We start from the raw sequence: 23,756 nt of genomic DNA on the forward strand, positions 1-23,756 counted from the left end.
TTCATGTCTGCTATCTTCATTTCCCTCTTCCAGCATACAAACTGATGAGCTGAGGCCTTCTGCACATACTTCTCCATGGGCGGATGGAGCAAATAAAAAAACTGCCAGAAATAGAAGGGAATGGACAAGAGTGACAGATGAGGCTGAGACAGAGAACTGCAGGCAGCAGATGCAGTCAGGGGAAGGCACTTCTCCCAGAGTTTCTTTTGCCACTTCTACAGAAGTGGCAACTGTGCCCATTGCTTACAACTCCCTTCCTGTTGGTTGTGATCAGTGAAGAGACATCACGAACCTCAAATCTGACCCTTTCAATTTCCTGGGGGCTTTGCATTTGAATCCCTAGCTCCACTCCAGTGGTGGCTTCTGCTCTGATCCAAAACCAAAATGGGATATTTTCCTGTTCCAGTTAAGATGCAGCCAAAATCTTACATAAACAGTCATTCTTACAAGATTTCTGCCCAAGATGGCAAAACCCTTGCTCTGATTCAGCCTCAAGCCCAAAGCCTAGATTAAACCTACTGCAGACTCACATCTGAGCACCTCCTCCTTGGTCCATCTCTAGTTACGATGTCTTTGGAGGAACATCAGCAGGCCTGGTCTCAAATCAGGAAGTAGAGGCTGAGGCTACAAAACTGGAAATTCAATTTCAAAATAAGTGTTAAAAGTAAGCGTTTTGTTTTTGACTCCATTTGTCTGTTTACAGTACATCATGCTAAAAATGTGAGGAAGTGGTTTTGGAGTTGAGAACAGCCCTTTAAATGTAAAAGAATGTCCCCACCAACCACCTCCCCATATAAGGAAAAAGGGTCAATCACTGGCAATAAATTGGTATAGGGGAGGGCAGAATCTCACTCGTTTATGACATTTTCCTGTCAGTACACTGGATGCTACAATGCAGTCAGCAGCTCCCTACGTGTTGTGATGTTCACTTTGAGCCATGCAAGTACAGTACATTACGACCTACTATGAAATGTTTGGATTGCTGAGAAACAGAAGCATTCAGAGGCTGCCAAGCAGACACTTGCTATTCCCTTGAGCATTCTGGTTGTGTAGATGTGCATGCATCTAATCATAAAGGCATGTGACTATATTAGTCTTAATGAAAGGATGACATGCTGCAGCTGGAATCTTACTTGTAATTTATTTTACGGTCTGGAGTAGCAGAATACTTGCATTTTTTCTGAGGATGAAATGTCTTTCTTACAAACTGGAATCAATGGTAAGCATTGGAGAAAAGAGTAAATATAAATGATCCACTTTCCTTACATGGAATATGTGCCATATTAGCCAACTGCATGCTAGCCTGATATATAGATTGGGGGCGGAGGGGGAGGAAAGAAAGTGTTTTTCCTTTTTCTTGCAAGGCAAAAGTTTGACTCAGCAACATAGGGAAATCATTTCCAGAAATTTTGAGGTACAAGTGTTGATTATAATATTATCTTGAGTACTGGAAGGAGAAGAGCATTTGAGTCCAAATCCTATCTTTATAATGGGACAATCCAAAACTCCAGATATTTAAACATAAACTCTCATCGTGGGAGAATCACAATCTGGATCCAGAGCTGAATTCTGAAACTTAGACCAACCAAACCCACATTCTGAACTTTTTAATGTTCACCCAATGCTAGTATCATGCTCCAGATGTCCTAGTTTCAAAGATCGTGGACTCCACTATGATAGGAAATGAGAGTGCTAATAAATGGATACCAAGACACTTTTAGAATAAGCTAGGTTATGTCTCTAAGAGCTAGAAATCATTAAGTATTCTTGTCAAGGGTCAAAGTCATAAGGTTAAATTCCTGTATTGCCAAACAAGTCCTAGCAATTATTTTGCAGTGTAACCATTTTGTGGCACTTGACAGCCAAAAGGCAGTTCTGAACAGAAAGCTCTGCTCCTAAGTTGTTTAGCTTTTCGATTTCCAAATCTGAAATCTTGATTCTTCTCATGCATTCTTATGCCAGAAAACATATTTGAGGAAAACAGAATTCAGTCGATCTACTGCTGCTTTACACTAGAGTGTGGTCAGAATTGGTCTCACAATTAATAAAATTGCATTATCTTTGCCATTATGAAGTTATTGTACTATGCTGCCTAGAGATGGATCAGAACTTTGCAGCTCAGACTATGGCTGAAGTTCTGTGTGTTTCAGGGTGAGGGGAATCTAGGCTGGGATTTTGGATCAGGCGTATGGCTATAACATATTAGCACTCAAGAACACTAATCAGGTAGAAGGTGGGAATAACCTGTACAGCATTTTAATTACAGTTGGTGACAAAAAGAGGATAGTGTTAGAAATGTGGTTATCCTTTCCAGTGTACTCAGAGGAGGGCTCCCCAGCCAACACCTTTAGCCACGTTGTTTGAATATTAACCTGATCCTGAGTAAGTAATGGACTACGTAACAGGTTAAAATTTTATTTTAACTTTTCCTTAATAAAAAGTTGTTTGCTTTTTTTTTAAAAAAGGTGGTACTTTTCAGTCAGATATATGAAATGTAAACCCTCTCCCCACAGTAATACAAGTGGGGGTGGGAGGGAGGGGAATGTTAACATAAACTGGGTGTATTCTCATCTTGATGTATGCAGAGTTTACACATTGCATGCTGAGATGAGGTGAGGCATGCACTTGTATATACTACTATGAGATTCAAGTTGCCCATTTCCTATTGTTTCTTTGCTGGGGCCCTTTCTACTCAGCAGAAGCTGCTGAGTTCAACAGTTGTTCAGCTTGCTTGGGCTGAACGGGACTATAAAACAGTTGGCTGGCTTACATGGACTGAGGATGGATAGAGGAGAGAAGTTCCAGACTAGGTCCTGTGGAAGATGGGATCCTTCATACTGAGCTTATGGTTGTTCCCTTTCCCCTGACAGCCTGGGTCCTGCAGCAACAACACTGGCATTAGCCACCCACCTCACAACTGCAAAAATCTGTTCTTCAGGCACTGAAAGGGAGAAGTCTAAGTGAATGCTGTTGGGCAGACACCCTCTTCAATATCCACTCCCTGGAAGGAAGCCTGCCATGAAGAATGGCTGGCCCTTCACTCCATCTCTCTCCACTCCCTCAATAGCCACAGAAATCCCTGGAAGCCCCTACTGGAGGTTGAAATGCTGTGGAGATGGCACTCTGCATGTTTTTATGTTCCCCAGTCTGGAGCTACCCCCTCTTGCTTTTCTCTACTTTGGAAAGTAGGGGGACTGGTGGAGTGGGATGGGAACTATACACACAAGCGAAAGAATACATATTTCATACTCAGCTAAATATTCATTCCCCTTCCCAACCCCTTCTTTTGGAAGTGAGCATTTTTGCTACTCACAGTTAGTTAAATAGCAACTGCCAGGGCAGTATTGCTCAGTTCTAATTTTTGCTAGGATGAGCTTGTCCTGAACAATTGCTCGAGTTCACTAGGCCCAAGCAAACACCAGGAATTCAGAGCTTCTTGTGTCACCCATTAATTTGAACTGCAAATGTGTATTATGGCACATGGGAAGAACAAAGGAAAAGCTCAGCTTTCTGATGTCCAGTAGTTGCATCTGAACCAAAACTGTGTAACCAAAAACAAAACAAAACACACACACACACTTTAGGAAAGTCTCAGTTTAGGTTTGGATCCAAGATTTGCAACTGTTCTCTCTATATATTGAGATGAGCCAGAACCAAAAGGTCCAAATACCTATGTAACATTAGGATAATTCAGAGCCAAGGTTTGTAGCTTGGCACAGACTATCCACGCCCTTTTTGGCTGCAAGCAATCCCGTTCCATCAGTTCATCCTTGTATGGATCTTCATTCAAGCTTCCAAATCCAAAGAGCAACTGGCACTGTTTAATGACCTTCTGCACTGGTAGTTCTGTCTTTTGAGTCTTTAAATTGATTTTCCTTGCCTAGGAAGATCTGGGATTTACCCTTTCACCTACAGCCTGAGATTATGTATTGGCACCAGTAATGGAGAATGTGAAAGCAGCATTTGGCTGGCAGCATGATCAGGTAATATAAGCCACCCTTCTATTAGGAAACAATCTGTTTGTCCTGTGCATAAGAACATAGGAATTGTAAGACTGGATCAGACCTGAGATCCATCTAGCCCAGTATCCTGTCTCTGATAGCAGTCAGTGCTTCAGAGGAAGATGTAAGAACTCTGCAGTAGGCAGATATGGGATAATAGATTCCCCCAGAGTAGACCTCATCCTGATCTTCCTGCTATAGAGGATAGTAACACACACACACATGTACATTACTTTTTAAGCACCAACTATACACTTACTAAAGAACGGCCCCTGCCCCAAGAAGTCCACAATCTTAAAGACAGATATGGACAAAACAAGTCACATTGGAGATCCACAGGATGTTTTAGTGAAGATTCTGTATTTGGAATTCAGTGAGTGATACTATACATACTGATAACAAGTGAGCCAAAGAAGAATTCAGATTACCCATTCAGATCTGTGTTGGCTCTGCAGTCCCAACAGGAGTAGCAAAAACTTAATTTTGGACAAAACTAGTTAAATATGTCTGAATACACAGGAGGAAGAGATGAGTGGAGTAAGCTACTCCCCTTTCAACACAGCCTCTTTTCCGATTGTAGCTGTACTTTAACCCAGGCATGTTCTTTATTATTATTTACTGCCTAGGATCTCAGAAGATTGCTTGGACATCCTTTTTCTTCTGCACCCTTCCAAGTTCCCTGAAGTTGTCTCCTATCCATGAGCTATCCCATGACCCAGTGTCATTAGTTAGATATGGACCTTCACCAATTGATCCTTGACCATTGACATCAGAAGCCTATCCAATCTTAGAGTGACATATTAGGTCTTGGTTCTAGTAAGGTAGCACACTTCCTGTTGTTCACCTTACAGAATGTTCTCTCTGTTCTTCTGAGCATGGAATCTCCAGCAAGAATGGTTTGTCTTTCTTGGATGGCTGGAGAACTCTTTAAGGGCAAGCTTGATTTTCTCACTATTATGAAGTAAATTTGGTTTCATCAAAGCCTAGAAGGGGGTAACAGCATCAAGGAAACAGTTACTACATTGTAACTTTCTCCTTAAATGACAGAGGTAGCCCACGCAACTTTAAACTTTGTGTGACCAATTGAATACGTCTGTGTCAACTTAAGACTTCCATTTTTGTTTGGTGAACACCATGTTAATATTTCAACCTGCATTTTGAACGAACCTTTAGTGTACCTTTGAGTATTTGTTTTATGAGAGGAAATGGACACCTAGTGGAAAGAACAAGTCTGGGAAGCTGTGACATAGCAATCAAAGGCCATCAACTTTGAATTGCTCTATCCCAGGAGAACCATCAGTTTGCTCCTTGCAGGGCCATTAATTTTGTAAGACACTCTGCTCAGAAGCTGTCCAGGAGATAGGCGGTGTCAGAGCCTGGGAATTCCCCAGCTGAAGTGCAGAAACAGACTAGGTGTCTAAACAATGGGGGGGCATTTCACCATCAAAAGCAAAGCTAGCAGATCTGCACACGACTTACTGTTGAAAGGACTTGGACCAAACCTGGGACTCTCAGGAGTGGGGGATCAGACCAGAGGGGCTGTGTTCAGGAGTTTGTGTTCTATATATCAGTAAGTCTCTTGTTCCTTTCAATGGTAAGTTGTGTGCATATTAAGCTTAGGAAAGGAATTTCTGTCTCCTTGCTTTTACTGCCTTGTTTTTCCTGAAGAGTGTAACTAGGAAACCAGAACTCCCACCCCAGAGACCACCTGGCTGTGGAACATGTCTGAGCAATGGTGGCTTGGGACAGTTTTCAGGGACTAGGCAGCTGGACTGTAAGGTCCCACTGTCCAAGAAGAGTGTCAGACATAAGGACTGTACCTGGGAAAGCACCCTCAAGACCCAGAAAGCTAGGAAGTGGCCAGTCTCTACTCAGCCCCAGGGGGATTCGAAGCATGTGGGACTCAGCAGTAGGATCCCATCACAACAGCCGTGGGTCCATCCAGAGAGCAGGACTGGGCCAGGTTATGACACTTTGCACCATTGTTTAGCAAGTCACCTCCGCAGGCTACCACTCTAGTCCTTATCTACCCATTTTCCAGATTAGTATTTAGCCACACAGCAAAGCACATCATTCCTGTACAACTGAAGCTGAGAATTTGAACAGGAAAGTATCTGGATATTCTAAAAAACAGTGACTAGAAATGGCAGTGTGGGTTTCCAGGATGAGATTCCTCCTATCCTATGATTTACTGTGTTCTTATGTAAGTCAAAGACTTATGGAAGGGGGCCCCACACTATATTCTGTTCTGATAGCTCAGACTAAGCAGGGAGGAGGGAAGCTAGTGATGGTCCATTATATAGTTTTCCGCTCTGTATGGTTCAAGGAATTAGAGATCTCAATATGCTTTGCTTGTTTAGCTCTTGTATATTTCTGGAAGAGTGGGGATCAAACGTACTATAGGATTCCGTCCCTACCTGTAGTTACAATTTATAGCAGTTTTATGTATTATTATATTATAATCCTCATATTGCCCTGTTTGATCGCTTTTCACACAAAAGTACAACGAAACCTGATCTTACTAATTCTCTTCAGTTAGAAAACGGCCTAGTACAAAGGGACTGGTAAGCCTGCTTTCTAAAAATCACTGGGCATGAAAAATAGGATTGCAGTTTCTTGGCAAAAGATTTTCCTCAGCATCGATGGGCTAAACTATTTTTAGATTGCTCTGAAGTATGTGTTAGGGCCTCTATGAATTAGTTCAAAGAACACATTTCTCTGTCCTAATCTGGAGAAAAATCTCACTCTTTTCCCACTGCATTACACAACCTTGAGCTGAACAGTCTCACGGGGCAGCTTTTTTGGAAACTTTCCTCAAATAATAGTTCTATTTTAATCCCCTCCTTCCCCCATGCCCTCTTCCATCCAAGCCTATTATCCTTTCCCCTCCAGTGAGCTAGTCATGTGGTCATAGTACAGAGCTAGGAGCCAGGAGATCTGAGTTCTATTAACTCTATCATAGGCTGCTTATGTGCCAGTCACTTCAGAGCAGATTGTTTCTAGCTCCTAAATGGAAATGCAAGGAAGGAAGAAGCCCTATGCAGACTCTTTTTTTTTGTTAAGTCCTTTCAGTCCTCTGTGCAGGAATCGGTCACACACAAATAGTGCAAGGACTCAGCACGGGTAGCATTACCGTTCACAGTAGCCTACAGAAGGGAGCTAGATTATGGCACCTCCGCACCAGTCTGTGGATCTAATGATCCGAAGAGGCAGCACATACTGCACATTTTTTAAGACAGGTGCAGTTGGCTGCTCACCCCCAGAAAGCCACCCCAATGTGACGCTACAGCTTAATGCTACAATTGCACCCTACCCCCAAATAGGCCTCAGTTTCCTCACCTGAAAACACAGTACTTACCCCCCACAATGTTTAATTGAGAGGTCTAATTCATTAATGCCTACAAGTCATGATGAGAGCCTGAGATGTAAATTATTACACATCAAACAGCTAGCAGACCATTAACCCAGGAAGCCACTGCTCTTTACATTTCAATTGCTGTTGCATTCTGTTGAGTGTACAAGACCACATTAGACTCACTTGCCCTTCCTCTGGCGGAGGACCTGAGGATCAAGACCAACATAGTATTTTCTGAACAGTACAACTAAGCTGCTTCATAGGATCAGATGGTGCACTGAAACTGATCTCTCAGCAGTGTGAAATGGCAGATTTGGTCTTTAAAAGAGAATGATTTCAGGATGTAACAGGAGAAAATTATGGGCCACAGAGATTTAGAGTGATGACTCAGAGGATGCTGTTGCATGTGGTTAATCTCTGTGGCAGCTATTAAAGGATGAAATGATCATTTTAAACCATGACGCTGGCAGAAGGTGGTCAAACTTCAAGTGCATGATGGTTACTAGAAAGCTGTTTGACTTCAGAGGGCTGCTTAGCTGCCTTTAGAAACATATAGTGGATTATAAAGGATTACTATAGCAAGATGTACGCCCGATGGAGCATTTAAAAACCAAAGTTCCTGGGGATTTGTACTCGCATAGTTCACATTGCTGGGACTGATTCTGCATTAGGCATGTAGATTTCCTGTTGCTCTGTCCATCATCTGCTATTTGAAGTAAAGCAAAGCTCAGGGAGACTGACTTCATTTTTGCAGTGTCTACACAACCACTCTCACTCTAGGTCCAGTTCAGGGTTTGTTCAAATGTGATAGTCAAAGTACTGCCTGCATGGGTGACCTATAAAAGCTCTAGAATTGTAGCACTTGAAATGTGTCTTACTTGATTATCTCAGTTTCGGGCTGCATTAAATGATGGTGCAAGTCGTTGTCCTGTCGGTATAAAATACTACTTATAAGTTACAGCACTTCACATCTTGCAAGCACTTAAGACACTAACTAACTAATCCTCCAAATACCCTGGAGGTAGATATAGTCACTGGGGCTGGTTGAAAATTTTCCATTGAAACTGTTTGACAGAAGATTGGGCTTGTGATTACATGACTTTTGCTGCAAAGAGGGTCTACTTTCCACATACAATTTCAATAGTCATTCAAAAAACAACAAATGCCGAAGTATTTCAGTTTGATATGTGGCTTAAAAAACAAATCCCAAAACCCACCCAACATTTTCCATGGAAAGTTGACAAAATAAATAGCTTTTGTTAAAGTTTTCTGTGAAAAGAGCGCCCTCCTTTCCCTCTCCCCCATTTTCCAAACAGCTCTACTAGTCAGTTTTATTACCCCTATTGTACTACTGGAGAAAGTGAGACATGTCCCTGTTCAGAATTTGCATCAACAGTGGACATGTCACACTTTCCCCAGTAGTACAACAGGGGTAATAAAACTAGGGAGAATAACACCACTTCTAAATAATACCCATTTCCCTGCACTTGTCTGCAGGCATTCTGATAACCAATCAGTATTTGGGAGAAATAGGAAGATAAAGTTAGAGGAAACTTTTCTTCACTTGAAAGCAGATGGGCAATTGCCTCCATCTACCCTTAAATCAAAGTGCTCCTTTCCCATTAGATGAGCTGTGCTCCTTCCTTAGCAATGCCCCTCTCCTCTGGTGCACTTCTAAACAACACATTTCCACAGCTGCCAGTCCTGGTGATCTGAGCAGCATGGTAAGGGGGTGGGGAGGTTAGATAAGGGGCAGGGAGTCCCGGGGGCAGTGATGGGACAGGGGGCGGTTGAATGGGGTGGAGGTTCGGGGGGGAAGTCAGGGGATGGGGAACAGGGGGGGTTGGATAGGTGTGGGAGTCCCAGGGGGCCTGTCAGGGGGTGGGGGTGTGGATAGGGGTTGGGGCAGTCAGGGGACAGGGAGCGGGGGGGTTGGATAGGGGATGAGGTCCCAGGGGGCCGTTAGGGGCAGGGGATCCCAGGACGGGGTGGTCAGGGGACAAGGAGCAGCGGGGGTTGGATGGATGGGAGGTTATGAGGGCGGGAAGTGACTGATAGTGGGGTGCGGGCCAGGTTATTTGAGGAGGCACAGCCTTCCTTACCCGGCCCTCCATACGGTTTTGGAACCCCGATGTGGCCTCAGGCCAAAAAGTTTGCCCACCCCTGATTTAACGCTTACTATTTTATGTAAAATAATTCTTTTAAACTCAGGTTGTTTACTCCTCTCCATTTGAATCATGACCAGATGTGTTCAGGATTGCAATGGCATGAGTTTGATTAAATTAATGACCTTTTCTCCTCTTTCCTGAAACTTTCAGGTTCTTATGCTTTTTACTATTTTACCAGGGTAGTCTTTAAATTACTGAAGACAAAACCATAAAATGAAAACTGAACTGCATGATTCTAAAAGAAACCAGATACAGGATTCTAAGAAAAAAGTAATCTAATTTATCTCCAAATAAGGCCCCACATCCATAAATTTAAAGTTACTATAGCTTCATAATACAGGATTATATTTATTAGCAAAACTCTAATGTTTCTTTTAGTTGTAGAAAACATGAATGTGCAGTATACAAACAGGAATTTAAATAATAAAGATAGGAGATGCATCAAAAGAAAAGCATGTAGCCAAATTAATTGGCTTATAACTTTTTAATTTCAAATGTTGTTAGATGCAGATGATGGGAGAGTTGGGCTATACAATATCAGTTATATAAAACCTATATATTATTTTGCTAGTAACTTAAGTTAGGAAAGCAATTAATAGAATGTAAGCTTGTGAAATGTAACTATTCCAGGAAGATGTAACATATTACCACAGCTTCTGAGCACACACACATACACACACACAAAAAAGGACTCCAAGACTGGGGTCCTTCTAGAACCCAGTTAATTAATAATTTGTCCAAAAAATGACAATATTTGCCACTTGCCACAAGAAGGAAATAATGAGAAGTAAGTGGACCCAGAATCAGGATATTCTTTCTTACTCTGTATTTACTGACACGTGGCTCCTTGATTAGGAATTGATATTAAACAGCAAAAGCAGCAACAAAGCTTATGGCACCTTCTGAAAGCACATGTTCACATACCTCCAGCCAATCAGCAACTGCTTCCGAGTTTATTTTCCACTACTCCCTTGCTGACCCCCATGTGAATTACGGGGCCTGATATTCAGTACTTTGTACACTCATTTACCTCGGTTCAAAGTCTGTACAAAATGGGTGTAAGATACTACAAAAATCAATGGCAGCATTTTACATTTGCTTTACACAGATACACATAACTACATTATGTACAAAGCACTGGGGAATTGGGCACATGGGCCAATAATGGAAGACATTTAAGCCTATCAAGTTTAAAAGCATTTGTGGCCTTCAAATAGTGCAACTCAATATTATACCGTCACTGGCTGCTAACCTCTGCAAATTCCCTTAGCTCCTCTCGAATATAGGCTAAAGCAAAAAGTGTGTTTCATAGCTTTATTAGATTTCATAGGTTCAAAACCTGCTTTAAGCTTTCGTACAAATTCCCCTGATGTGTCCTCTGTCCTGCTCCCTTAAGTTGCCATATCATCACCGCAAATAGAGCGCATTCCAAGTTGTTGCTTTCCCACAAGGGAAAGTGTGCCCAATGGCACTGTGCAATATGAGCAAGGCAAAACCCCACACCCATTAAAACTCACCCATTCTGAAAAAAGAATGCAGACCAGGCTTATTGAAAAGGCTTCCTCTCATCCATTAATCTTCAAGCAAGCCTGCACATAGTTGTAACTGAGTCTGAGCCCAATTTTGAGCAGATCTGTACTGGTTTACAGCTTTGTATTGAAACCATGACAAATCTGCAAGTTTCACATATTTTGACATAAACCTTAGTGGATGTTTTGCTCTTTGAGATTTGGGAATAGTTCAAAATGGAAGCCCTTCATGAAGAAGTGCTGTGTGAAAAGAATATATGGATTGATGTTAGAGATGGACCTAAGCCACACAGTTCAGTTCTGTATCTTGATCACGCAGTGTTTTAGTCCAGAACATTTTGAAAAGGGCCTGTTGCAAAATTTGGATCTAGATGTGGGTTCAGACCTCAAATATACCCAAAGTCCAGATCAATCTGAAGCCAAGGTTTTGGTTCAGACTTTTCTTTAAAAAAAAAAAAAAAAAAAAAAAAAAAGTGTTCCTACAAACCTCTACAATGCACAATAATGCAAGTTCCAGTTTGTGCCGTTCCATGCTCTTCAGGGTATTGATACATCATATTTACTAGGATTAAATACCTGTAGTATTTCTCTCCTACTGTTCTTCTTAAATTATGGACCATTTGGGTAGCCTGATAGGCACCAACTGTGCTAGGTGACCGATTTTATGGTGCTGTACAAAAATAGTAAGAGAATCCTATCCTGAACAGTTTACAATATAATAGACAATTCAGACAAATAATGGGAGAAAGACAAACTTTACAGATGGGGAACTGAAGCACAGATAGACATGACTTGCCAAAAGTCACACAACTAGTCTGTAGCAAAACCAGGAAATGAAGCTCCTGGATGCCAGTCCAGTGCATTATTACCTACATTAGCCTTCCTCCTGCATTCTCCAATTGACTTTGCAGTTCAGCCCTTTCCTGTGTATTCAGTCCTCCTCAATTTTTGTGTAATTTGCAAACTTGCTCACAGTTGGATTTATGTCAAAGAAACAGCCAGAATAAAAGACACTAAGCAGCCATAAAGGGTGCACAGAAAGGCTCATTGTGTTAAGCTTAACTAGCCAAACAAGGCACATGTAGGAAGAAGCATCATTTCCTGAAAATGGACATGCTTCACCATTGTGACGAAGACAGCTCTACATACCACCTGGAAGTGGTCCAGGAACAACCCATAGTCTGTTGGCCACACTTTGAAAAGCAATACAACTAAATAACTTTGTCTGTCATGATGGCCTCATACTGGAGACAAGAACAATGGAAAAATAAAATTATTCAGATACACAGAATTGTTTTATGCAACATTTGTTTCATGCAATGATTATTTTATGTACAAGTGTTTTATGTAACATGGTCACAGAAGAATCAGGGAGTGATTAATTAGATAAGTCAGGTGTTTTGATTCCCAGAGATGCACAGCAGAAAGGACTCGATGGTTCTTAATATTATGAAGCGCTAATTACACCAGTGAGGATTGTAAAACAGATTCCTGAGGCTATCGGAAGAGGATTTGGGGAGAGAAATATCTGAGAAAACAAAACAAAGAAAATAGTTACAGAAGATTATGCCCATGGTATATTTTACTACAGTCTGATTGAAAGAAATAAGAGGATTACTTGGATCAGATTTGGATGAGAAAAGGGGATCTTCAAAAAAAAAAAAAAGACTGGTGGAATATCTGAGAAGAATGTTGTTTGGCAAATTGTACTGTTGGGTAAAAGAAATGACACTAAGTTGTTAATAAGCCCTCTATTTGTATTGGGGCTGTCTGTGGGAGGACTGGGCCACACGAATCCAAATTTAATGGATTATTTAATATCTGTAACATGACCAAATTATGAAATAAACTACTCTTTATCTGGTTTCAGTTTATCTTCTTTCAATATTTGAACAGCTCTTTGTAATTTTCACTGCAACATTGACTTTCTTAAAGGGCCACTACCTTTGGGTACGTCTACACTACCCGCTGGATCGGCGGGTAGTGATCGATCGGGGATCGATTTATCGCGTCTAGTGTAGACATGATGAATTGATCCCCGATCACTCTGCCGTCGACTCCTGTACTCCACCACGGCGAGAGGCAGAAGCGGAGTCAATGGGGGGGGGGCAGCAATCGACCCTGTGCCGTGAGGATGCAAGGTAAGTCGACTTAAGATATGCAACTTCAGCTACGAGAATAGCATAGCTGAAGTCAATGTATCTTAGGTCGATCTCCCCTCCCCCCCCCAGTGTAGACCAAGCTTTTGTTTTTTAAATGGCCACAAACCATTAAAATTGTAGTTAAACCTGAACTCTGAAGTTCCTAATACAGAAGGTTTAGTCAGTGGCTGGTGTGCCCTCTGATGGCTGGGCATGGCACAGCAGCCCCTTCTATGTCACCCTCAGGCAGCTGCCACTCAGGCCTGTTCTGTCTTGTGACTCAGCCCCCTGGTCAGGAAGCTTACACCCTTACCCCTTCTGAAGTAACAAAAATCCAAAACAAAAAGTCTTCGGGTAGGATTCACAAAAAGACTTGAGCATTGCAATGCTGACTGTCACAGTGCCTTACTTTTAGGTGCCTAGGAAAAAAAAACACCACAGGAACACCACCAGGATCCACAATGCCAAGTTAGGCACCCAGACTCCCAATACAATGAATGGGGGGGAGAGAGGTGCCTTACAATGTGATCCACAAAGCCGGCATGCTAGGCGGGGAGCTGTCTAAGCTAGCCACTGGGAGATGTCAATGACGGAGGTGGGTACTAAGCCCCATCCTTCACTCAGAGACAGGTACCTAAGTTCAGGTTACAGGGAAGGACCTGTCTCTGCTTAGCAGTCCACAAATGGGAACCTGGATTCAGAAAGTTTAGACCCATAAGATGTTTCTTGTAGCAATGAGCTAGGTGCCTGTCTCACTCCACACAAAACAGCCAGAGGAGGAAAAGGAGGTTACTCTTGGGGGAATTCTGCACTTCTGCACTCATGCTTAGTTAATGAACCACACATATTTTTAATTTTTTGTGCAGAAAAAAAGCTTCTGCTGAAATGTTGCTGCAGTTATGCCTTTTTCCCCACCAGAGTGCACTGTGGTGCAAGAACAGCAGCAGCTCCCGGACAGCTAGGGAAGAGGAAAAGCCTGGCTTCTTTGCAGTGCCTGTCAGGCCAGGTCAGGAGACAGGGCTATGGGTAGACAGACAGTGTGAGGTGCTGGGGGGGGCAGTCAGACAGAGGCTCATAAGTGCTACTGGGGGAGGACAGACAGGGGCATGGGCTATATGGAAGTGGATGCACGGGGGGAGGGAGGTGTACAGCCACATGGTGATGGGGGAGGGGGTGCAGAGCTACATAGGGACAGACAGTGGCTGAATGGGGCACAGAGATACATGGAGACAGGGGAAGGTGGAATAGGGACACATGGGGGTGGCTGAGCCACATAGGGATGTGGGGGAGTGAGTGTCTGAGTGGGAGAGGAGGGAAACATGTGGATAGGGGGTGCAAGGACACATGGGGGTACAGGAACACATGGGAACAGGGGCAGATGTCCCTGACTGAATGGGAGAGGCTAGGAGTCAGCCAGGGTCTGCATGGAGGAAGCTCCCTAACAATCCCTCCCCGCCCACAAAAAACCCTGTTCCATACTTTTCCAACCCATACCCAACACCACTCCAAGTTCACACCCAGGCTCCTTCCCAGCAATTTACTTCCCTCTCCCTCAGCTCTTCCATTACCCCTGACTCCCCCAAGCCTTTGCACTACTTCTGAGGTGTGCAGGAAATATGGTTCTGTATTGTAGTTTAAATGAATTATTACTCAGAGTTCTGCATTAATATGCCTAGTAAGGAATCTATTTGTAAAAAAAAAATTCCTAAATCTTTTTGTTGTTTGTATTATTACAGATACACTTGCCAACAGATATTTTGAAATCATAGACTATCAGGGTTGGAAGGGACCTCAGGAAGTCATCTAGTCCAACCTGCTGCTCAAAGCAGGACCAATCCCCAATTTTTACCCTAGATCCCTAAATGGCCCCCTGAAGGATTGAGCTCACAACCCTGGGTTTAGCGGGCCAATGCTCAAACCACTGAGCTATCCCTCCCCCCACAGAACAACAGCTGCAAAACCTGCAGACACATCTCCACTGCTACGATGATCAACACCCCGACCACACACCTGTCAAGATCCGTGGGTCCTACGTAGGCCTGTCACAGCACTAAATGCCCCAACAAACGTGTGGGTGAAACCAGCCAATCACTGCATTCTCCAATTAACTCGCCCAGGAACATGCTAAAATACAAACACACCCTATAGGTGAACACTCTTCACAAAAAGAAAAGGAGTACTTGTGGCACCTTAGAGACTAACAAATTTATTAGAGCATAAGCTTTCGTGAGCTACAGCTCACTTCATCGGATGCATTTGGTGGAAAAAGACGAGGAGAGATTTATATCTATACACACACACACACACACACACACAGAGAACATGAAACAATGGGTTTATCATACACACTGTAAGGAGAGTGATCACTTAAGATAAGCCATCACCAGCAGCAGGGGGGGGGAAAGGAGGAAAACCTTTCATGGTGACAGGCAAGGTAGGCTAATTCCAGCAGTTAACAAGAATATCAGAGGAACAGTGGGGGGTGGGGTGGGAGGGAGAAATACCATGGGGAAATAGTTTTACTTTGTGTAATGACTCATCCATTCCCAGTCTCTATTCAAGCCTAAGTTAATTGTATCCAGTTTGCAAATTAATTCCAATTCAGCAGTCTCTCGTTGGAGTCTGTTTTTGAAGCTTTTTTGTTGAAGTATAGCCACTCTAAGATCTGTGATCGAGTGACCAGAGAGATTGAAGTGTTCTCCAACTGGTTTTTGAATGTTATAATTCTTGACGTCTGATTTGTGTCCATTCATTCTTTTACGTAGAGACTGTCCAGTTTGGCCAATGTACATGGCAGAGGGGCATTGCTGGCACATGATGGCATATATCACATTGGTAGATGCGCAGGTGAACGAGCCTCTGATAGTGTGGCTGATGTGATTAGGCCCTATGATGGTATCCCCTGAATCAGCCTGCATGCGACCCATCAGTCCTTGTCTTCAAAGGAAACCTGCACAACACCTTCAAAAGACAAGCCTGGGACCTTCAATTCCTAACTTTGCTAGACACTAGAAACCATGCACTCAGTAGAGACACTGAGTGCCTGTCTCATTCCAACAATCTGTAACCCACTAGCCCTCTGTCTGCTTTCCCATGACTGCAGAGGTGTTAACTGCCCACTTCATCCTGAATGGTCTCTTCCACCATGACAGGTGTAATTCCTTATGCATAAGGACCCCTTCACCTGGTGTGTAGCTGGGACACCCTGAGTACCTTTCCAAGTCCTGAAGAGCTCCTCTCTCTCACCCACAGAAGTGGGTCCAATGAAAGATTACCTCACCCACTTTGTCCCTCTCATTTTGAGACCTATCAGCTTTTAATCCATTTAACATGTGCCAGGTGAACTGTATGTCCTTCCAGTTTTTGATCAGCAATGCTGTACTGGTACTAAATCAAATGCCCTTTGATCAGAATCACGGTTACCTTTACCAACCAACCTTGTAATTTCATCCAAAAAGATATCAGATTTGTTTGACAGGATGGATTTTCCATAAGCCCATGTTAATTGCCATTAACTATATCACCCTCCTTTAATTCTTTATTATTCCAGTCTTGGATCACCCACTCCATTACCTTGCGCAGGATTGGTGTGACTGACAGGTCTGTGATTGCCTCGGTCATCCAGTTTACCCTATTTAAATACTGGCACAACATTAGCTTCTCTCAGGGCTCCAGGAGTTAATGAAAATCAATGTTAAAAGTCCAGTGAGCTCCTAGGACAGCTCTTTTCAAACTCTTGGATGCTAGTTATCTGGACCCCACTTCCCCAAGGGCATCTCAGCTGCTTCAGGCTGGTGACACCATCCAGGCTGCACATGCAGCAGAGTCGGGCTCTGGCCAGAGAGTGCTCAGCACGTAGGCCGAGAAGACTGGTCTCTTGCTGCCGATCCCACGTGTCTGGCCTGGGAGAACTGGTTTTACTGCAGTACAATGGCGTAACAAATGCTCTGAGCTCCTATCACACTTCTAAGGAGCTCAGAGCACTTAGTGACATGCATCGCTATTGTCACCTGCACTCTACGGAGGGGGACAGAGGCAGAGAAGGGGTAAGTAACTTGACCACTACCACAACATAGGTCAGTAGCAGAGCTCACAACAGAACCCAGGAAGGCTGACTGCCAGCCCCATCCCCACTTCCCCCCCCCCGAGCTCTAAAATAAATAAATAAATAAATGCCCTAAAATAATTGAAAGTGGCGTGATTATATTGTGTTATTTTGACAAATAAAATATGCAGAATTTTGTAGAATTTTAATAGTGTGCAAAGAATTCTGAATTTTTTTGCACAGAATTCCCCCAGAAGTAGGAGGTAGAGGTGCCCACCTTGTAAATTTCATCCCAGTGATTAGATTACTCACCTGGGACATGGGAGACCCAGGTTCAAACCCACCCCTTTGCTTGATGGGGACAAAGGAAGAAGAGCCCTGTTCAGATCTTCTCAGGAGAGGGCTTTAACCACTGAGCCTTGGGATATTCTGATGTGGGGCTTGCTCAGTCTCTCCTGTTGAAGCTGTTCCACTGCAGATAAAAGAAAAAAGCAATTGGAGCAGGGGAACTAGACTCAGGGACTTCCCTGTCCCAGGTCCAGCAGAAGTTTTGTGAATCACAGTGGAGCTAAAACTGGAACTTGGGGTATATCTACATTGCAATAGAAGACCCACAGAATGGTCACAGCTGGCCTGGGTCAAGTGACTTGGACTCACAAGGTTCAGGATGTGGGACTATAAAACTCCAGTGTAGACATTTGGACTCAGGCTGGAGCCCAGACCCTAAGACCCCACTCAATTTTATAGCCCTGCAGCCCAAACCTCATGAGCCCCAGTCAACTGACCTGGTTTCTAAGATTAAGTGCAGTGGCTTTTTTTTTTTTTAAATCACAGTGTAGACATACCATTAGACACTGTGGCCTTAGCGCCTTTGTGGACCTGAGCCTTAGTGACTATGTACCAGATCTTTGACCTCCAAGCTGGGCTCAACAGTCCTTGCCCTTTTAGTCCCAAAGCTACCACTACCCCTCCTGCAGGGGTGGGCATGGGGTATAAAGAAACCTAAGCCTGCCCTCTCCTCTGTATGCCACACCAAGGACCTTGTGATAAGTAGCTAGCAGCTGTTTTTTAGAATCCCTCAAAGGTTCCCTGGGCGGCTTCCTACCTTTACCTGTTTGCAGCATCTGCTATGGAACTGCACCCTCCAGTCCTCTCTCTCCCTGGAATTTCATATGCCCATACAGCTTCTCCCCATTTGTTGCTGAGAAGCTTTCTCAGCGTAGCTCCTAGCCCAGGGGTGGGCAAATTTTTTGGCCTGAAGGCCACATCAGGGTTGCGAAACTGTATGGAGGGCCAGGTAGGGAAGGCTGTGCCTCCCCAAACAGCCTGCCCCTGCCCCCTATCCACCCCCTCCCACTTCCTGCCCCCTGACTGCCCCCTCAGAACCTCCGACCCATCCAACCCCATCCCCTATCCAACCCCCCTGCTCCCTGTCTCCTGACTGCCCCGATGCCTATCCACACCCCGCCCCCTGACTGCCCCCCTCAGAATCCCCAACCCATCCAACCCCCTCCTGCTCCTTGTCCCCTGACTGCCCCCTCCTGGAACCCCCGGCCCTATCTACCCCCCAGGACCCCACCCTCTATCCAACCCCCCTGCTCCCTGTCCCCTGACCCCTATCCACACCCCCACCCCCAGACAGGCCCCCTGGGACTCCCACACCTATCCAACCGCCCCCTGCTCCCTGTCCCCTGACTGCCCCAACCCCTATCCACACTCCTGCCCCTAAGTGCCCCCTGGGACCCCACCCCCATCCAACCCCCCCTGCTCCCTGTCCTGTCTGCACCAACCTCTATCCACACCCCCGCCCCCTGACAACTGCCCCAGGACTCCCACGCCTGTCCAACCTCCTAGTTCCCTGGCCACCCTCACCCAGAACCTCCGCCCCATCCAACTGCCCCCTGTCCCCAACTGTCCCCTGGGGCTCCCTGCCCCCCCCCCATGCTGCTCAGAGCAGCAGGAGCTCGCAGCCTGCCGCCTGGCCACAGCCAGCCATGCAACTCCACGCTGCCTGGCAGGAGCAGTGGGCCAGAGTGCTAGCAGCATGGCTAGCTGAGGCTGCGGGAGAGGAGGGACAGCACGGGAGGGGCTGGTAGCTAGCCACCCCAGCCGGGCAGGACCATCCTGCAGGCCGGATGTGGCCTGTGGGCCGTAGTTTGCCCACCTCAGTCCCAGCCTCTCAGGGAGACCTCGGCTCTCCTCTCCTCTCCTCTCCCACCAAGGCCAGCACATAAGATTTCCTTTCTCAGTCCTGACCTATTGGCCTTGTAGCTCTTGCTTTATAGGAACCACCTGGGGTAGTTCTCCTCAGCTGAGTCTACTCCTTAATCAAGGGCCATCTTGATTATCACTACAAAAGTTTTTTTTCTCCTGCTGATAATAGCTCATCTTAATTAATTAGCTTCCTAGAGTTGCTATGGCAATTTACACCTTTTCATATTCTCTGAATGTATACATATCTTATTATATGTTCCATTCTGTGCATCTGATGAAGTAGGCTGTAGCCCAGGAAAGCTTATGCTCAAATAAATTTGTTAGTCTCTAAGGTGCCACAAGTACTCCTGTTCTGTTTACTCCTTAATTGCCTCTCTCCCATCCATGTCAGAGAATGAGCTAATATGGCTCTCCACTCCCCTTAAAACTGTGACATTTGTAGATGCCATCACACTTAGGTTTCCAACATTTGAGTTTTTTCCTTTTATCGCTCTTGTTTCTGAAAGGTAATATACTCTCAAACCAGTGATATGTGCCTGCAACTTTAATGTTACCTGGAGCTTTGTCATTGGCTTTAGTATGAGCAGAAGCAGGTTCTGAGAGGTGAAACACATGAAGTGAACTAAAGAGAAGAATCTGTTTGTTTGTCAGTGCGAAAGACTTGTTAGTAAGGATTCCAATCTTGGTTCCTCTCACCTCAAATATAACCATTGGCTTTATGCAAAAGCTCCATATGCAATTTAACCTCCTTGTTTGTGGTTCAGCAGCCAATTAGCCTGAAGTTCAGAAATTTTTGTGATGTTAAAAATGTGTCATAAATGGAAAAACTAACGTAAGCATAAAGGCAGTTTAAATAAAGATAAAAATGTAAACAGTGCCTGCTTTATTGTGTGATTAGTAATTCCATCTGTTTGGGGTCTTCTATAGAGAATGGATTTGGAGGGGAAGGGAGAGTTTTTCATAGTTTTAAGCCACGTAAAATTCATAAAAATATTTCAGAGTAAACAAATCTAAAATAATCTGCATCTTTTCCACGAAGTGCTTAAGTAGTTCTGCTCTCCAACAGAGCTGTTCTACTCTGTGCATTGTAGTCCTGTGTAATGAGGCTAAAAGTTAAAGTGGAATAAATTATTACACTACCTCTTCCTCCTCTGCTAACTCCTACTCCCATTTTTGGTAACTTCATTTTTCCCACTGATGACCTGCCAGACCTTGCTGCCTCCCACTTTCCTCTCTTGATCCACCACTTTTGACCTGCCTCTGGATTAAGTCTCACACTCACTGACAGGGTCACTCCTTGGACCTTGTCTTCACTAATCCCTCTCAGATTTCATACTGAGTTCCATGTCTCCTTATCTCCTTGAATATCACTCACTCTCTCCTCTTGAAGAGTGACACAGCAGTCACTCTAGAGCTCAGACAGGCCTAAACTTTGACCTAAATGTCTAAACAATGAGATTGCTAATCAAATAGCATTCATAATAGGGATGAGCCTCTTTCTCCTGTGTTAGCAGACTCTGGCACAGTGGCTGAACAGTGGCTGAAAGAAGGGCAGTGCTGTTTTGCACCCATTCCTTGTGAGCAAGGTGCAGTTCACGTCCCCCAAGCAGCCATTTGAAGATTCTACTATCTGCATCAATCTGTCGGGTGGAGCCCTTGTACAGTATGACCACCACAGCTGTAGCAGGGGCATAGACCCCATAGGGGCATAGAGTCCATTATCTGGAACACTGCAAAAAAAAAAAAGAGCAGGTTTTGGGGTTCCGTGGTAAGGGAGGAGAGCAATGTACTTATCTTCCTTCCCCCACACCCAGTTACCAGATTGGTGGGTCTGCTCTCCTCACTGACACAGAATTTGGTCTGAAGAGGGGAGGGTCATATGATTAGCTCTTTTTTTTTTTCTACAGCTTTCACTCAGTCTGTGATGAAACTACTCCCCCAAGTGAGACTGTATAGCAGGAGGTGGGGTGGATGCTCTGACTCCACGCTGGGGTTGGGTTTTGGCAGTCTCACAAGATAAACATTTCTAAGCTGCTGCACCTGAAGTGTTTTAGAAGCCAAGTTCCATTTTGAATAATGACTTAGGAATTTAGGTGCCCAAGACTACTTGAATGTCAATGCAACTTAAGCTCCTGAGTCACTTTTGGATCTTAGGATCTTAGGTCTGGTCTACATTACAGATCTATATCGGTATAAATGTTGCTCAGGGGTGTGAAAAATCCACACCCCTGAGTGCCATAGTTTATGGACCTAACCCCCTGTATAGACAGTGCTACGCTGGTGGGAGAGCTTCTCCCATTGACGTAGTTACCGCCTCTCAGGGAGGTGGGTTAGCTACACCAGCGGGAGAACTCTCTCCTGTTGGCTTAGAGCATCTTCATTAAAGCACAACTGTGGCGCCGATGCAGCATTTTAAGTGTGCCCTTAGACTCTTAAGTTGCTAAGGGTATGTATACACAGTGAGCGGCAGCCTGCAGAAGCAAGTCCACCGACTTGGGCTCAAGGGGCTCACACTATGGTGCTAAAAATAGTTGTGTTGATCTTGTAGCTCAGGCTGGAACTTGGGCTCTACAGCCCAAGCCCACGCTCTAGGCTTCAGGGCCCAAGCTGCAATGTCTACACAGCTATTTTCAGGGCTGTAGCTGTCGACCTGGGCTCCAAGGCTCGCTGCTATAGGCTGCCACTCGCTGTGTAGACATACCCTTAGGTGCTTTTGAAAATTTTACCCATAACTTCTATGTGATTGTCCTGAAAACCCTTCAGGATCCAAACAGGACTTCATACCTTCAGAGCTCTGCTGGGACACACAGCTCTAGGTGTCTCCCCTTCACAGAGCAGATTTGGGCCCCTTTAAGCCAGATATAAAACTTTTCATAGGGCTAGAGTTGTTCTAAGCCCAGAAATAAAAGGGGCAGGAACTCTTTTTAGCAACTTGGTTTTCCAAATAAATAAAAGTGAAAGAGTTAAATTATTACTCTGTGTAACTCCATTGACTTAAAAACAGGTAAAGATACACATGGAATTTCCATTTCTTATCTTCTTACTCAAGAAACCTTTAACCTGAACATATGAAAGGCCCTGCAAAAAACAGTTAATCACACTGAAAGGAAATGTAACTAAGCCATCACAATCTCTATGATTAAAAGCGGAAGGAAAAACGTTTGTGGTTTCTCTAAAGAAACGGGTTTAAAATTTACCCTTCCAACAGTCTCCTCGGTCTCCAAAGAGTGTTAAAATTAATCAATGTACAAGACTCTCTCATCATGCTACATTAACCTTATCGAGGATTTGAGATTAGGACCAAGAGAAGCAAAGCAACAAGAGCAAAAGTGAAAGAAAGATGATACATTAAAAAGCATATTCTGCACAAGGTGAGTATTCCTCTGTTTACACCTCCTGCCATTGTTGTAAATGCCTCAGACATGTCCTCTCCTCTATTTACTTTGGGCTTGATTCGGCAAGGTGCTGAGCAATCTGGCCTCAATCCAGCACTGCAATTAAGCATGTGCTTAACTTTAATGAGTGATCCCACTGATCTGCTTAAATTCTATGTTTGTTCAGAGACAGATTCCTTAGCACCTTGCAGCACCAAGTGCTTTAACTGCAACAGTGTCTCCCTCCTTGCAATCTGCCATTGCAGTTTAGCTCCTCCAGCTTCTTTTAGGGTTCACCCGTATCTGCTACATATTGATGGTAAATGTTAGCTTGAAAGCTCTTTTCAGGGGAAGGCTGTCCTTATTTTTATTGACATGCACACTTCTGAGCAGATGATGAACACTTAAATACAATATTATTTATTGTATTTGTCACGCAAGGAGCTTCTCTTTTTATTGTTATGGCTGAATATATGGTACTTATTTAAAATGATCACCCATGCACCAGCAAAAATTGGTATCCTAGAAGTGGCGCTCTTTAACCAAAGGGCAAACAAAAGAGTACAAGAAGTCCCAGGGATGCTTTAAAGCAGGGATTGAAGTCCAGGGAGGTGATTCTTAGTGCACGTTTCCCCATATTTCTGTTTCAAAGGTCATTTTGATTTTTCTTTCAAACAACTGACTTTGTAGTCATTTGGTTGAATTTTAATCAGAGAAGTATTCATTTGTTTTATTATAAATGATTCTAAATGACATGGGTGTGTGTAATGATTGGTCAACCGTACTGCTTCTTGCTGGTTCCTGGTGTTGGGCTAAAGGTGTTGTAGTCTCTGTACTTCAAGTACTGAAGGTATTTGATTTGTTCTAAAAAGCATAAACAGAAGCAAAAAGCATCTGTGAACATTCTTTGAATAAAGATTAGTGGTATT

At 44.0% G+C, this 23,756-nt stretch overlaps 1 protein-coding gene and 2 long non-coding RNA genes across 5 annotated transcripts in view; 1 reads left to right on the forward strand and 2 right to left on the reverse strand.

The window, feature by feature from the left end:
* Positions 1-530: 530 nt before the first annotated feature.
* LOC122458769 overlaps positions 531-23,756 on the reverse strand; it is a 62,180-nt gene continuing 38,954 nt past the window's right edge. The window contains exons 3-4 of the long non-coding RNA XR_006279007.1: positions 10,449-10,567; positions 531-632 (exon numbers count right to left, since the gene is read on the reverse strand). This is a non-coding gene — a long non-coding RNA (uncharacterized LOC122458769). The remainder of the gene's footprint in view (positions 633-10,448; positions 10,568-23,756) is intronic.
* LOC119851961 lies at positions 10,579-19,476 on the reverse strand. The gene is made up of 3 exons (XR_005291476.2): positions 19,404-19,476; positions 17,552-17,711; positions 10,579-12,581 (listed from the first exon to the last, which is right to left on the reverse strand). It is a non-coding gene; the product is annotated as an uncharacterized LOC119851961 (long non-coding RNA).
* Positions 22,617-23,756, forward strand: part of NEDD9 (neural precursor cell expressed, developmentally down-regulated 9) — a 137,438-nt gene continuing 136,298 nt past the window's right edge. For 2 of the 3 annotated variants that reach the window (XM_043508333.1, XM_043508334.1), the window contains exon 1: positions 22,638-22,824. The gene's annotated coding sequence lies outside the window, so the exon portion shown is untranslated. Of the gene's footprint in view, positions 22,825-23,756 lie in introns of all 3 variants that reach the window. The other variant, XM_038392631.2, reaches the window with a different exon arrangement.

This window comes from Dermochelys coriacea, chromosome 2 (assembly GCF_009764565.3).
Source record: "Dermochelys coriacea isolate rDerCor1 chromosome 2, rDerCor1.pri.v4, whole genome shotgun sequence".
NCBI classification, from domain to species: Eukaryota; Metazoa; Chordata; order Testudines; family Dermochelyidae; genus Dermochelys; species Dermochelys coriacea.